Below are 13,520 nucleotides of genomic sequence, written 5' to 3'. Positions count from 1 at the left end.
GGAAGCTTCAGCCGGTCGTCACCATCATTATCCACTCGGCCAAGCTTCTGGTTGGCCTTTTACCTTTCGACCTCCACGTGGCATTGACTCTGCTAAATGGGGACTCCCATTCTTACTGCCGGATCACTTGCCTCCCCTTCAAGTCTAGTCGAAGGAGGCGATTAGTCCGACTGACTGGACTATTGTTTCGCCGAACGGCTCTTCCAGGAAATCATTATCCGCTCGGCCGATGAGGCGGTAATTACGGCCTCCGTCAACGCCATCGTCCCTCCTTTCTTGTGCTCGAAAGGGGATTTCTGTCGAAGTATTTTTGATAAGCGAGTCGAACGGCCGTACGTTGCCTTATCCTTCCGCTCGGACGTTTATAGACGCCGGCTCGTCTCTCGATTTTTAACGTCGGAGCTCGACGGCGCGGATATTTATAGCCGGTCGGCGCGACTCTCGATCTTTAACGACGGGGCTCGTCGGTCTTCCGCTCGGACGTTTATAGACGCCGACTCGTCTCTCGATTTTTAACGTCGAAGCTCGACGGCGCGGATATTTATAGCCGGTCGGCGCGGCTTTCGATCTTTAACGACGGGGCTCGTCGGTGCGGATATTTATAGCCGGTCGGCGCGGCTCTCAATCTTTAACGACAGAGCTCGTCGGTCTTCCGCTCGGACGTTTATAGACGCCGGCTCGTCTCTCGATTTTTAACGTCGGAGCTCGACGGCGCGGATATTTATAGCCGCCGGCTCGTCTCTCGATTTTAACGTCGGAGCTCGACGGCGCGGATATTTATAGCCGGTCGGTGCGGCTCTCGATCTTTAACGACGAAGCTCGTCGACGCGGATATTTATAGACGCCGGACCGTCTCTCGATCTTTAATGACGGAGCTCGTCGGCGCGGATATTTATAGCCGGTCGGCGCGGCTCTCGATCTTTAACGACGGAGCTCGTCGGTCTTCCGCCGGACGCTTATAGACGCCGGCTCGCCTCGATTTTTAATGCCGGAGCTCGACGGCGCGGATATTTATAGCCGGCGCGGCTCTCGATCTTTAACGACGGAGCTCGTCGGTCTTCCGCTTCGGACGCGTTTATAGACGCCGGCTCGTCTCGATTTTAACGCCGGAGCTCGACGGCGCGGATATTTATAGCCGGCGCGGCTCTCGATCTTTAAGGACGGGCTCGTCGGTCTTCCGCCGGACGCTTTATAGGCCGGCTCGTCTCGATTTTAACGTCGAAGCTCGACGGCGTGAATATTTATAGCCGGTCGGCGCGGCTCTCGATCTTTAACGACGGGGCTCGTCGGTCTTCCGCTCGGACGTTTATAGACGCCGGCTCGTCTCTCGATTTTTAACGTCGGAGCTCGACAGCGCGGATATTTATAGCCGGTCGGCGCGGCTCTCGATCTTTAACGACGGGGCTCGTCGGTCTTCCGCTCGGACGTTTATAGACGCCGGCTCGTCTCTCGATTTTTAACGTCGGAGCTCGACGGCGCGGATATTTATAGCCGGTCGGCGCGGCTCTCGATCTTTAACGACGGGGCTCGTCTCTCGATTTTTAACGTCGGAGCTCGACGGCGCGGATATTTATAGCCGGTCGGCGCGGCTCTCGATCTTTAACGACGGGGCTCGTCGGTCTTCCGCTCGGACGTTTATAGACGCCGGCTCGTCTCTCGATTTTTAACGTCGGAGCTCGACGGTGCGGATATTTATAGCCGGTCGGCACGGCTCTCGATCTTTAACGACGGGGCTCGTCGGCGCGAATATTTATAGCCGGTCGGCGCGGCTCTCGATCTTTAACGACGGAGCTCGTCGGTCTTCCGCTCGGACGTTTATAGATGCCGGCTCGTCTCCCGATTTTTAACGTCGGAGCTCGACGGCACGGATATTTATAGCCGGTCGGCGTGGATCTCGATCTTTAACGACGGAGCTCGTCGGCCTTTGAGGCTAATTTGTACTCTGCCGTCCGGCGAAGCTGTTTGCCATCCTTCATCATTTTTGCTTCCTCCGTCCGAACGGTACGGGGCCTTCGGTTTTTTATGCCGATGCAAGGATATCGCACGCCCGGCCGAACGGCTTGGGCCTTCGTCCTTGAGCATTTTTCTCGAATAATTTACCTCCGGCCGAACGGCTCGGGGCCTTCGCTTTCGAGCTCGGGGCTCGGCTAACATACTCCTCGATACTCGAGCGTTTGGCTCGGCTAATATACCTCGGTCCGAATGGTCTGGGGCCTTCGATACTCGAGCGTTTGGCTCGGATAATTTACCTCCGGCCGAACGGTCCGGGGCCTTCGATCCTCGAGCCTTTGGCTCGGCTAATATACCTCCGTCCGAATGGTACGGGGCCTTTGGAATTGAGCCTTTGGCTCGTACAATATACTTCCGGCTGAGCAGCTCGGGGCCTTCGTCGTCGAGCGCTTGGCTCCGATAATTTACCTCCGGCCGAGCGGCACGGGGTCTTCCCATCGAGCTCGGGGCTCGGTTAACATACTCCCGGCCGAGCGGCACGGGCTTCCCATCGAGCCTTTGGCTTGGCTAATACACTCCCGGCCGAGCGGCACGGGCTTCCCATCGAGCCTTTGGCTCGGCTAATACACTCTCGGCCGAGCGGCACGGGGTCTTCCCATCGAGCTCGGGGCTCGGCTAACATACTCCCGGCCGAGCGGCACGGGCTTCCCCTCGAGCCTTTGGCTCGGCTAATACACTCCCGGCCGAGCGGCATGGGCTTCCCATCGAGCCTTTGGCTCGGCTAATACACTCCCGGCCGAGCGGCACGGGCTTCCCATCGAGCCTTTGGCTCGGCTAATACACTCCCGGCCGAGCGGCACGGGCTTCCCATCGAGCCTTTGGCTCGGCTAATACACCCCCGGCCGAGCGGCACGGGGTCTTCCCATCGAGCTTGGGGCTCGGTTAATACACCCCCGGCCGAGCGGCACGGGCTTCCCATCGAGCCTTTGGCTCGGCTAACACACTCCCGGCCGAGCGGCACGGGCTTCCCATCGAGCCTTTGGCTCGGCTAATACACTCCCGGCCGAGCGGCACGGGGTCTTCCCATCGAGCTCTTGGCTCGGCTAATACACTCCCAGCCGAGCGGCACGGGCTTCCCATCGAGCCTTTGGCTCGGCTAATACACTCTCGGCCGAGCGGCACGGGGTCTTCCCATCGAGCTCGGGGCTCGGCTAACATACTCCTGGCCGAGCGGCACGGGCTTCCCATCGAGCCTTTGGCTCGGCTAATACACTCCCGGCCGAGCGGCATGGGGTCTTCCCATCGAGCCTTTGGCTCGGCTAATACACTCCCGGCCGAGCGGCACGGGCTTCCCATCGAGCCTTTGGCTCGGCTAATACACTCCCGGCCGAGCGGCACGGGGTCTTCCCATCGAGCTCTTGGCTCGGCTAATACACTCCCGGCCGAGCGGCACGGGCTTCCCATCGAGCCTTTGGCTCGGCTAATACACTCCCGGCCGAGCGGCACGGGGTCTTCCCATCGAGCTCGGGGCTCGGCTAACATACTCCCGGCCGAGCGGCACGGGCTTCCCATCGAGCCTTTGGCTCGGCTAATACACTCCCGGCCGAGCGGCATGGGCTTCCCATCGAGCCTTTGGCTCGGCTAATACACTCCCGGCCGAGCGGCACGGGCTTCCCATCGAGCCTTTGGCTCGGCTAATACACTCCCGGCCGAGCGGCACGTGGTCTTCCCATCGAGCTCTTGGCTCGGCTAATACACTCCCGGCCGAGCGGCACGGGCTTCCCATCGAGCCTTTGGCTCGGCTAACATACTCCCGGCCGAGCGGCACGGGCTTCCCATCGAGCCTTTGGCTCGGCTAACATACTCCCGGCCGAGCGGCACGGGGTCTTCCCATCGATCCTTTGTCTCGGTTTATTTACTCCCGGCCGAGCGGCACGGGGCTTTTAGCTCGAGGAACTATAATAAATCTTACAACGGAAAAAGGATAACTGAAGAACTGACTTGCCGACCAGCGAGGGTTCTGACCCAATTTCTCGACTCCCGAATATCAGTGGAGTGATGAAAATACGATATATTTTGCCGAAACTCATCAAGGCTTCCTCGTCGGACCGATATCGGGGCAGGAGTTACTCCCACTTGAGTGCTGGTCGGACCCTTATTTTGCCCCCATTTCTAATGCTTCTCCGGTCGTTCCTCCTGGGCCGCTCAGATATCCGCTCAGCTTGAGCCTTCTGTTTCTGTTGCTCCACGAGCTTAGCTGCTCTTGCCTCAATTAGAGCGTCGAGTTTCTCCTGGGAGAGTGTCATGGTGAGGTCGTCCAGCTTCGTCCATCTATTCCGCTCGGATACAGGCGCGTTCCCACAGACGGCGCCAATTTGATCCTGTCCGAGTCGCTGAATCGACGGACGCTGGGCACGTGGCGCTCTCCTCTATCTCCGACCAACTGCACCGACCTCCGGCGAACCTGCACAGAAGTTGGGCCGGGGAGGGGTCCCCGGCGACGACCCTCCGACGCTCAAGTCAGGCAAGAAGAAGACGATGAAATAGCTCCGAAGATCAGAGTTTTCATACCTCCGGCGAAGTCTGCGGGCTCTTATATAGAGCTCTGAGGAGGCTGATGCACATACACCGAGGCACACACGTGTCCTCAGCCCATACCCAGTATGGGCTTGTCAGAGGAGCTTGCCTGACCCCTTACTGCTACAGTCCGCGCACGTCTCTGATGGGACAGCATAATCTTCTGATGAGATAGCATAATCTTCTGTCTTGTCATTCTAGCTCTTCTGTTTCCGCACCGAGCGGCATGCCGCTCGGCAGTCCCCTCACGTCCGACCGGACTAAGGCATACGTCCGTTCGGGGTATTTCTGGTCATGTGCTCTGGACTGTTCGCAGTGTTGATACTTTATTCCTTCGGCCGAGCGGGCCATTCGCTCGGCACTACTATACTGTTCATCATGAGCGTCGGAACCCCGACTTCCCGCCGGGGTATATTGCTTCCGCTCGGAAGCTTCAGCCGGTCGTCACCCTCATTATCCGCTCGGCCAAGCTTCTGGTTGGCCTTTTACCTTTCGACCTCCACGTGGCGTTGACTCTGCTAAATGGGGACTCCCATTCTTACTGCCGGATCACCTACAATCAAAATGTATAATATAAACAACTTTATAAATCACATTAATAGATTTAGTAGGAATAAAATATAGGCAGATTATAGATCATATTTACTGAATTAAGTAGAAATACTTACTATTTCTGCAGCAAAACGTGCATAACCTTTACGGGCAAGCCGATGTGGGTATACATTCTGCATTCTTCTCTTCTTTTGCTCATCACTTACTTTCTAGTTAATTGAACATTCCTCATATACCAGCTTTAAAACTAAAACAGTGGCTTGTGATCAACTTAATTGAAAATAGGAAATTAAAATTCTTACCTTGAAGTCGTCAGACATGTGACTGATTACAAACGCACTCCAATCATCTCGTGTAATACCATAACCACTTGGTGGTTGTTTCAACTCCTCCGGTTTAGCAAGCTTGCTAAAAATAAAATTATGAGTGAGGAGAGCTTTATATTGTCGCCACTTACTATTTTTCGAATTCAAACACCCATTTTTCCAGCTAGGGTCAACATTGTAACTCAACTAGAAAAAATATTAACCCCTCACATTAAATAGATCATAAACATACAAAAGGTAATTAAAATTATCAAAACAAATTTAACTTACATTAACTGATTCCCATATTAAATCCTTAACACCACTTGGAACTTGCTTCCATGATTTGTAACTTATCCTAACATTTTCCCGAGCGAGAATGCCAATATAACTTTGCATTTCACTAGCAAAGTCTCCTATTGGCTGTCCAAATTTATTGAATTTTATATCCTTTCTAATTCCGTGGACCCTTTGCCTAACCAGCTTATCCAAACGAGTGCAACCTCTTGAAGTTCTTGTTGTTTCAGTCTCTTGAGATTCCATTACTGTACCAGAATTTCTATAATTTACAGAATTTGCCATATTAACTTCTTTGATTCCTACAGTATTTCCTTGTACCTGAATTCCATTTCTTGTACTCTTTTTTCCACGAGATGTCATAGTTTCTACAAAGCAATGAGGTGATACAATTCCAAAATCTTGTTAAGTTCTCTAATGATGCAGTTCCTGCATTATGCATTGACAACTTGTTAGCCATTCATAAAATTATACTATGCAATGCATTGGTAAATAAAGTACAGTAGTTTTTCATTTGCATCATACATCAATGTCATTCAAAATGCTACTCATACAAGAATCATAATACAAAAAAGGAGTATGTTTCATGTACAAATAAAATTTATCCGAATACAAATAAACAAATGAACTTTATTTACAACTAATGAGCAATAGTCAAAAGACTAAAAACCTGCTGGTTGATGTCATGTAGGATTGCACTTATTTATTATCAACCCAAGTTCCATCACAATCTTCACGACTACATGGTGGTTCTTTCTCATCTATTCCATCAACATCCATTGATAGAAACCCTCTTGTAAAACATTGGCAGTGGATTACATCATTTTCCAACTCATCATCATTTATATATTCAATGTTCTCCCTCGTAGGTGTTGCAAGTACAACATGCCATGTAGGATCTTGAGAATCTTCAATGTAAAATACTTGCTTTGCTTGACTGGCCAATATAAAAGGGTTAGATTTGAATCCAATTCTCTTGAGATTTACCAGCGTGAAACCAAGATCATCAAATTTAATACCATTATTATTCTCAACCCAATTACATTTAAACATTGGTACTTGAAACTTTTGGTAATCAAGTTCCCATATTTCTTGAATGACTCCATAAAAAATCATGTCTGACACAACCGGATTTTTGTCCTCTGAACTAGCAACTTGCATTGTCTTTGCGACTAAGCTTACTCCGGAGTTTTGAACAATTCGTATATCATCACGCTCTTTTGTATGATAAATAACCCCATCAATCAAATAACTAGAGTACTTTAACACTTGATTGCTAGGTCCGCGCGCTATCCACTTTAATCTTTCTGATATTTGACTAGTGGTAAAATATGAACTTAGCTTTGAAAAAACCTATATTTCAAACATTAATTATGAAACTTACACGATCACGTAACCAGTTAATAAATGTTCGGTTATGCGCATCTTGTAGCCAACTTTTAGACTTAGCCTTATGAGGAAATTTTGCATTCAAAAATGTCTTGTGCTCCCTGATGAAATGATTAGGGATAAGTTAACCAATTGAATATAAGAAAAGTGCAAGAAACTATTAATAAGTTAGAGAAATTACTCGATATAAGGATCAACATCATCATCATTTTCTAATACATAACGATGTGCTTGATGCAACTCATCATGACTAGTGGAGTAAATTACTGAACCAGATAGAGGCTTTATGAGTTGTACTCTTCAATGCCTTGATGGGATCCCAATTGTATGCACACTAGACAAGTAGTCTGAGCAAAATTCCACAGCCTCTTCCGCAATATAACTTTCAGTTATACACCCTTCAGGTCGATTACGATTTCGCACATAGCCTTTCAAGATCTTCATAAATCTTTCAAATGGGTACATATGCCTATACCATACCGGTCCACACAATTTCACCTCCCACACAAGATGAACAGTTAAATAAATCATTATATCAAAAAAAGATGGGGGAAAATATTTTTCAAGTAAACACAATAGCATCACAATCTCTCTTTGCAAATCATCCAACTTTGAGACATCTATCACTTTATTATATAGCACATTGAAAAAGTCACACAACCGAATGATAGTATCTCTAACATGTTTAGGCAAGACACCACGGATAGCCACTAGAAGCAATTGTTGCATCAAAGTGTGATAGTCATGTGACTTAAGGCCAACAAGTTTCAAGTCCTTCATCGACATAAGGTTTTTAACATTGGATGAGTAACCTGTTGGGACCTTTAATCCTAACAAAGAATTGTAAAATTTTCTTTTCTCAGCCTTACTTAGTGTAAAACATGCTGCTGGCAAATATGTTTTATTCTCCCCCATCTTTGATACCAAATCAGTTCTCACATTCATCTCCATAAGGTCTATTCTTGCTGCTACTCCATCCTTTGTTTTTCCTAGAATGTCAAGTAACGTACCAATGAGACTTTCACAAATATTTTTTTCAATGTGCATCACATCAAGAACATGTCGAACATGTAGATGTTTCCAATACTCAAGTTCAAAGAATATAGATTTCTTTTTCTAGCATGATTTTTCATCAACATCCTTTAACTGAAGCTTCCCACTCAATTTTCCCAAACGATAATTAATACTTTCAACTCTTTTTAATACTTCATGGCCAGTTAATGGTTTTGGTGCGAGGTTAAACTCTTGATTCCCATTAAATGCTTTCTTTTGCCTTCGATAAGGATGACTTCTAGGAAGAAACCTTCTATGGCCAGTATATGACATTTTTCTACTATGCTTTAACCTTGTTGAATATGTTTCTTCACCGCATATTGGACATGCATGGTATCCTTTCACAACACAACCTGGCATGTTCCCATATATAGGAAAATCATTGATTGTCCATAGTAAAACAGCTCTAAGCAAGAAGTTTTCCTCTCGATATGCATCATATGTATCAACACCTATATCCCATAAGCATTTTAGGTCATCAATTAGAGGTGCTAAGTAGACATCAATATCATTCCCCGGTTATTTGGGACTATAAATCATCAAAGTGAGCATCATAAATTTTCTCTTCATACATAACCTTGGAGGAAGGTTGTAAGTGATCATAACAATTGACCAACAACTATATGTAGAACTCATTGAACTATGAGGATTAATCTCATCTACTGATATGACCAATCTTAGATTTCTTGGCTCAGAAGCATAATCAGGCCAGTTGCGATCCACCAATTTTCAAGAGGGTGAATCAGCCGGATGACGCAAGTATCCATCACGAATTCTTTTATCAGCATGCCAAGTTAACTCCTTAGATATCTCCTTGTTCTTAAATCATCTTTGAAATCTTGGAATAGGTGGGAAGTACCAAAGGACTTTTGCTGGAACTCCTTCATTTATCATATTTTTTTTACCCAACTTCCACCTTGACATCCCGCAAATAGGGCAATTGGAAAAATCCTCATACTCCTTCCGGTATAAGATACAATCATTAGGGCAAGCATGAATTTTTACATAATCCATCCCTAATGCAAATAAGCTTTTCTTTGCATCATACAAAGATAATGGTAATTCATTATTATCTAGAAGCATTTCCTGATCAAACTAAGTATGTTAGTGAAATTTTTATCACTCCAACTATATTTTGCCTTCAAGTTATAGAATTTGACAAGTGAAGATAACTTTGTAAATTTAGTACATCCTGGATATAAAGGTTTCTCAACATCTTCAAGTAGCTTATGGAATTGGTTTGGATTCTCAGCATAACTATCATATGCAGCATGTACCATATCAATAGGTTCCTCTGCAAAAGATTTGTGTTCATCTTGGCCTACTCGATCATTCATTGAGTTCCCGATCTTAGATGTTTCCCCATGCCAAATACATGTATGATATGTTAAATCCATACCATTACAACACAAATGTGCTCTTATAGTGTCAACATCTTTCGTCTTTAGATTACCACATCTTGCACATGAGCAAAGTATTGCATTCGGATCTATAGCGTTTTGCGTTGCAAAGTGCAAGAAAGACTCTACCCCAACCTCATATTCATGTGATAACCTATTCTTTGACATCCAATCTTTGTCCATTACTCGTACAACTAAGCAGCTAATAATGAGTCAAATCCTTCAAAATAATTGTAAGAATAACATTAAATTAGCAATGCTACGAACAACACAAAATTAATCTAGTGAATTATGCTGGAATATATCTATTAAATTTTATTTAATTATTAAGGTAAATACAGCTAAATTAATATTAATTGTGACAACTATGAATCAATTATTTTAAACATTAAGCATGTAGTAGAGATAAGAGAAGTATACTTTGAAGAGAGACAAGCTAGAAGAATTGTAAAAGAAGAGACCAGGATAACATTAATTAGCAAAAAAAACTTCTAGTTGCAGATCATGCTTGTATGGATTGACAAGTTAATAAAAAAATACAATGACAAACAAACTTTTGGTAGAGTACATTTGTTGTTTATACCTGTATAAAAATGTTAACACTTCTTAGCACACAAACACAAACAATATAAACTCTTCTAAGAAGATGAAAAAAAAACTATAAACCCTTCTAAGAAGATGAAAGAGTTTTTCCAACCATACCTGAGTTATATCAGTGTAACTATGGATTCACCCCCTTTTTCCAACCAACGTGTGTGGAGTGGAGGAGATTGTGTGAGGAGATTTGGAAGAGGAGATTGTGTGAGGAGAGGGAACGTGAAGAGATCGCATGATGAGGAGAGGAGAAAGACACCGTAGGCTAGGGTTCCCGAAGACTAAGGGGAGGGAAAACACGCGCCAAAAAATTTTTCGGAGAGGGAAAGGCATTAATCCTCGATAATTGAAGAATTAAGTTTACAACAGTTTACAAAACTGTAGTCGTACCCTCTAAAAAATGAGCTCAAAAACAATGGTTTTAAAAAATCGTTCTAAAATGTGTTGTTGATTAGAAAATAATTCGCTCAACGACAACGGTTTTTACAAAACTGTTGTCTTTTGTTTTTTTTAAAGCTCAAAGACAACAATTTTTGACAAAACCGTTGTCTTTTATCAAATTAACAACAGTTCCTTCAAAAACCGTTGTCTTTATAGTGTTGTCTTTTAACATATTTGTTCTAGTGCTTCACCATAAAAGTCCCATGGAAAAACTCCATAATCAGTCTCCTAACTATACCTTCTTACAGATCTTCTGTTATGCATGTTATCTATGGCTAGGACCCTACTCTAAACATAAACTAAATCCCCATTCTCAACAATGTATTTTTCTTGGTTATAGTAATTTACACCATGGGTACCATTGTCTACATATACCGATAGGACGCATATATATTTCTCGGCATGTTATTTTTGATGAATCTCTATTTCCTTTTGCAGCCTCTATAACAACTCCATCTTCAAACGGTGGTACCTTCTTGACACAACCTAATATCACATCTGAATTACCACATGTTGCTTATCCAATTAAACCCACGGGAGATGCAAGAGGAGATGACATCCTAGGTACTGCTCTAGAACTCTCCACAAATTCTCCTAGGTCATCAGAATCAACCCAAATGGCTACTCCATTGAGAGCAATGCATACTGATAAAAGGAACGATGTTATGAAACCTATTCTGTGTCCAACCTTGGAAGCATCGCCGATCGAATATAATATGCTCTCTAATTCTAGATCCTTAGATAATACAAGTCCGTCATCTAAATCACCATGTCATCCTACCTCCTCGTCACCATCAACAAGTGATTCAGATGATAATACTCCTCATCGCATGCTTCCCTTAAGTGACATTTATGCACGTTGCCCACCAATGACAACTTGACATTCCCTTCCACAAGCTCTAGTAGTTTCTTCAAAATCTATTGAACCAACTTATTTTACACAAGCGAACAAAGATCCAAATTGGCGTAGTGCAATGGCTACAGAATTTGATGCACTTCTCCGCAATGGAACATAGAGCCTAGTTCCACGCACTCCCTCCATGAATGTTGTAGGCTCTAAGTGGGTATTCCATCTTAAGCATCGAGCTGATGGTTTTCTTGAACGACACAAAGCTTGACTTATAACTAAAGGATTTAGTCAACAGCTAGGTATTGATTTCAATGACACTTTTAGTCCAGTCATCAAAATTACATCCGTCAGACTATTATTATCAGTAGTTGTTAGTTTTAATTGGCTTGTATGACAATTAGACATTTTAAATGCATTTCTTCATGGTCATCTTGAAGAAATTGTATTTATGGAGCAACCACCTGAGTTCATTCATCCACAATTTCCATCTCATGTTTGTCAACTTAAGAAATCCTTATATGGTCTTCAACAAGCTCCTCGTGTATGGTTTCATCGATTATCTAGTTGGTTACAAGCTCAAGGATTTTTTGGATCAAAAATTGACTCATCTCTATTCCATAAATATAATAATGGATATATGATATTTTTTTCTTATTTATTTAGATGACATCCTAATAACCGACAATGATCACAAGGGTATCACAACTTTATTAAGTCTTCTCAATCAAGAGTTTCCTACTCGAGATTTGGGTATTGCTTGTTTTTTTTCTTGGTATTGAACTTATTCCACATGAGGAAAGCTATCTTCTTTCTCAAAGCAAATATATTACTGGGCTTCTTCAAAGAGCCAAAATGGATGGAACACATCCAGTCTCTACACTAATTGTTGGGGCAATTTCCTCAGATCAAGTTTGACCAGTTTGACTAAGCTTGAGTTGGGCCAAGCTTGAGTCGGGATTTGAGTTTTGATGTTTGACAATATATGGAGATTGTTAGGGCAATCGTCCATTTGACAATATATGGAGATTGCTAGGGCAATCATCCGTTTGACAATATATGGAGATTGCTGGAGCAATCGTCCGATTGTGGAGATGGTCAAGGGATTGACCAGGTTGATGAGAAGACAAGTCAAGTGGGTCAGTGTTGACCGGAGACTTGACCGGGTAAGTCCTAACTGGAGTTTAGGCAATGGGAAAGTCCTAACTGGAGTTTAGGCATCTGGGAAAGTCCTAACTGGAGGTTAGGCAAGAGAGAAGTCAAGTAGGTCAAGGTTGACAGGAGACTTGACTGGAAAAGTCCTAATTGGAGATTAGGCAAAGGTAAGTCCAACGGGAAGGTTGGCAAGAGTGAAAATCCAAGTAGGTCAGTGTTGTCCAGACTTGGTGGTGAAAGTCCTGATAAGTGAGATCAGGCAATTGGAAAGTCCTAGTATAGGCAAAGGGAAAGTCCTGGTGAGGAGCCAGACAACTGGAAAGTCCAAGTGTGATCTTGGCAAAAGGAAAGTCCTAGTGAGGAGCTAGGCAATTGGAAAGTCCAAGTGTGATCTTGGCAAAACAAGTCCTAGGGTGATTTGGCTAGCAGAATTCGATAACTAGGATGAGGCCGAAGGAAGCTCTTGAAGGCAAGGCGTGAAGGATGGGGAGATATCCGAGGGACGCAAGGCTGATGGAGGAGGTTAGAAAGCTAGTTCGAGGTTAGTCTAGTGTGGTGGTATAATCCGACAACTAGGATGAGGCCGAAGAAAGCTCCTGAAGGCAAGGCGTGAAGGATGAGAGATATCCGAGGGACGCAAGGCTGATGGAGGAGGCTAGAAGGCTAGTTCGAGGTTGGTCGGGTATGTCCAAATGCTAGGCATGAAGATCCAACAGGTCACGGTTGACCGGGAGTTGGGTTTGGGAGTTTGGACTTGAGCTTGAGTCAAGTCCAGGCTGGTCAATCGATTGGGCGATCGATTGAACCAGGGTCCAATCGATTAGTGGATCGATTGGAGTGTGCTACGAAGGAAGGAATGACCCAATCGATTGGTCGATCGATTGGGGCCATATTTCATGAGCACAGAGCCCTTCCCAATCGATCGGGCGATTGATTGGGAGCTGCCAATCGATCGGTCGA

This window comes from Zingiber officinale, chromosome 10A (assembly GCF_018446385.1).
Source record: "Zingiber officinale cultivar Zhangliang chromosome 10A, Zo_v1.1, whole genome shotgun sequence".
Taxonomy (NCBI): domain Eukaryota; kingdom Viridiplantae; phylum Streptophyta; class Magnoliopsida; order Zingiberales; family Zingiberaceae; genus Zingiber; species Zingiber officinale.
The sequence above is the reverse complement of the archived record's forward strand: the minus strand, read 5'-3'. Positions refer to the sequence as shown.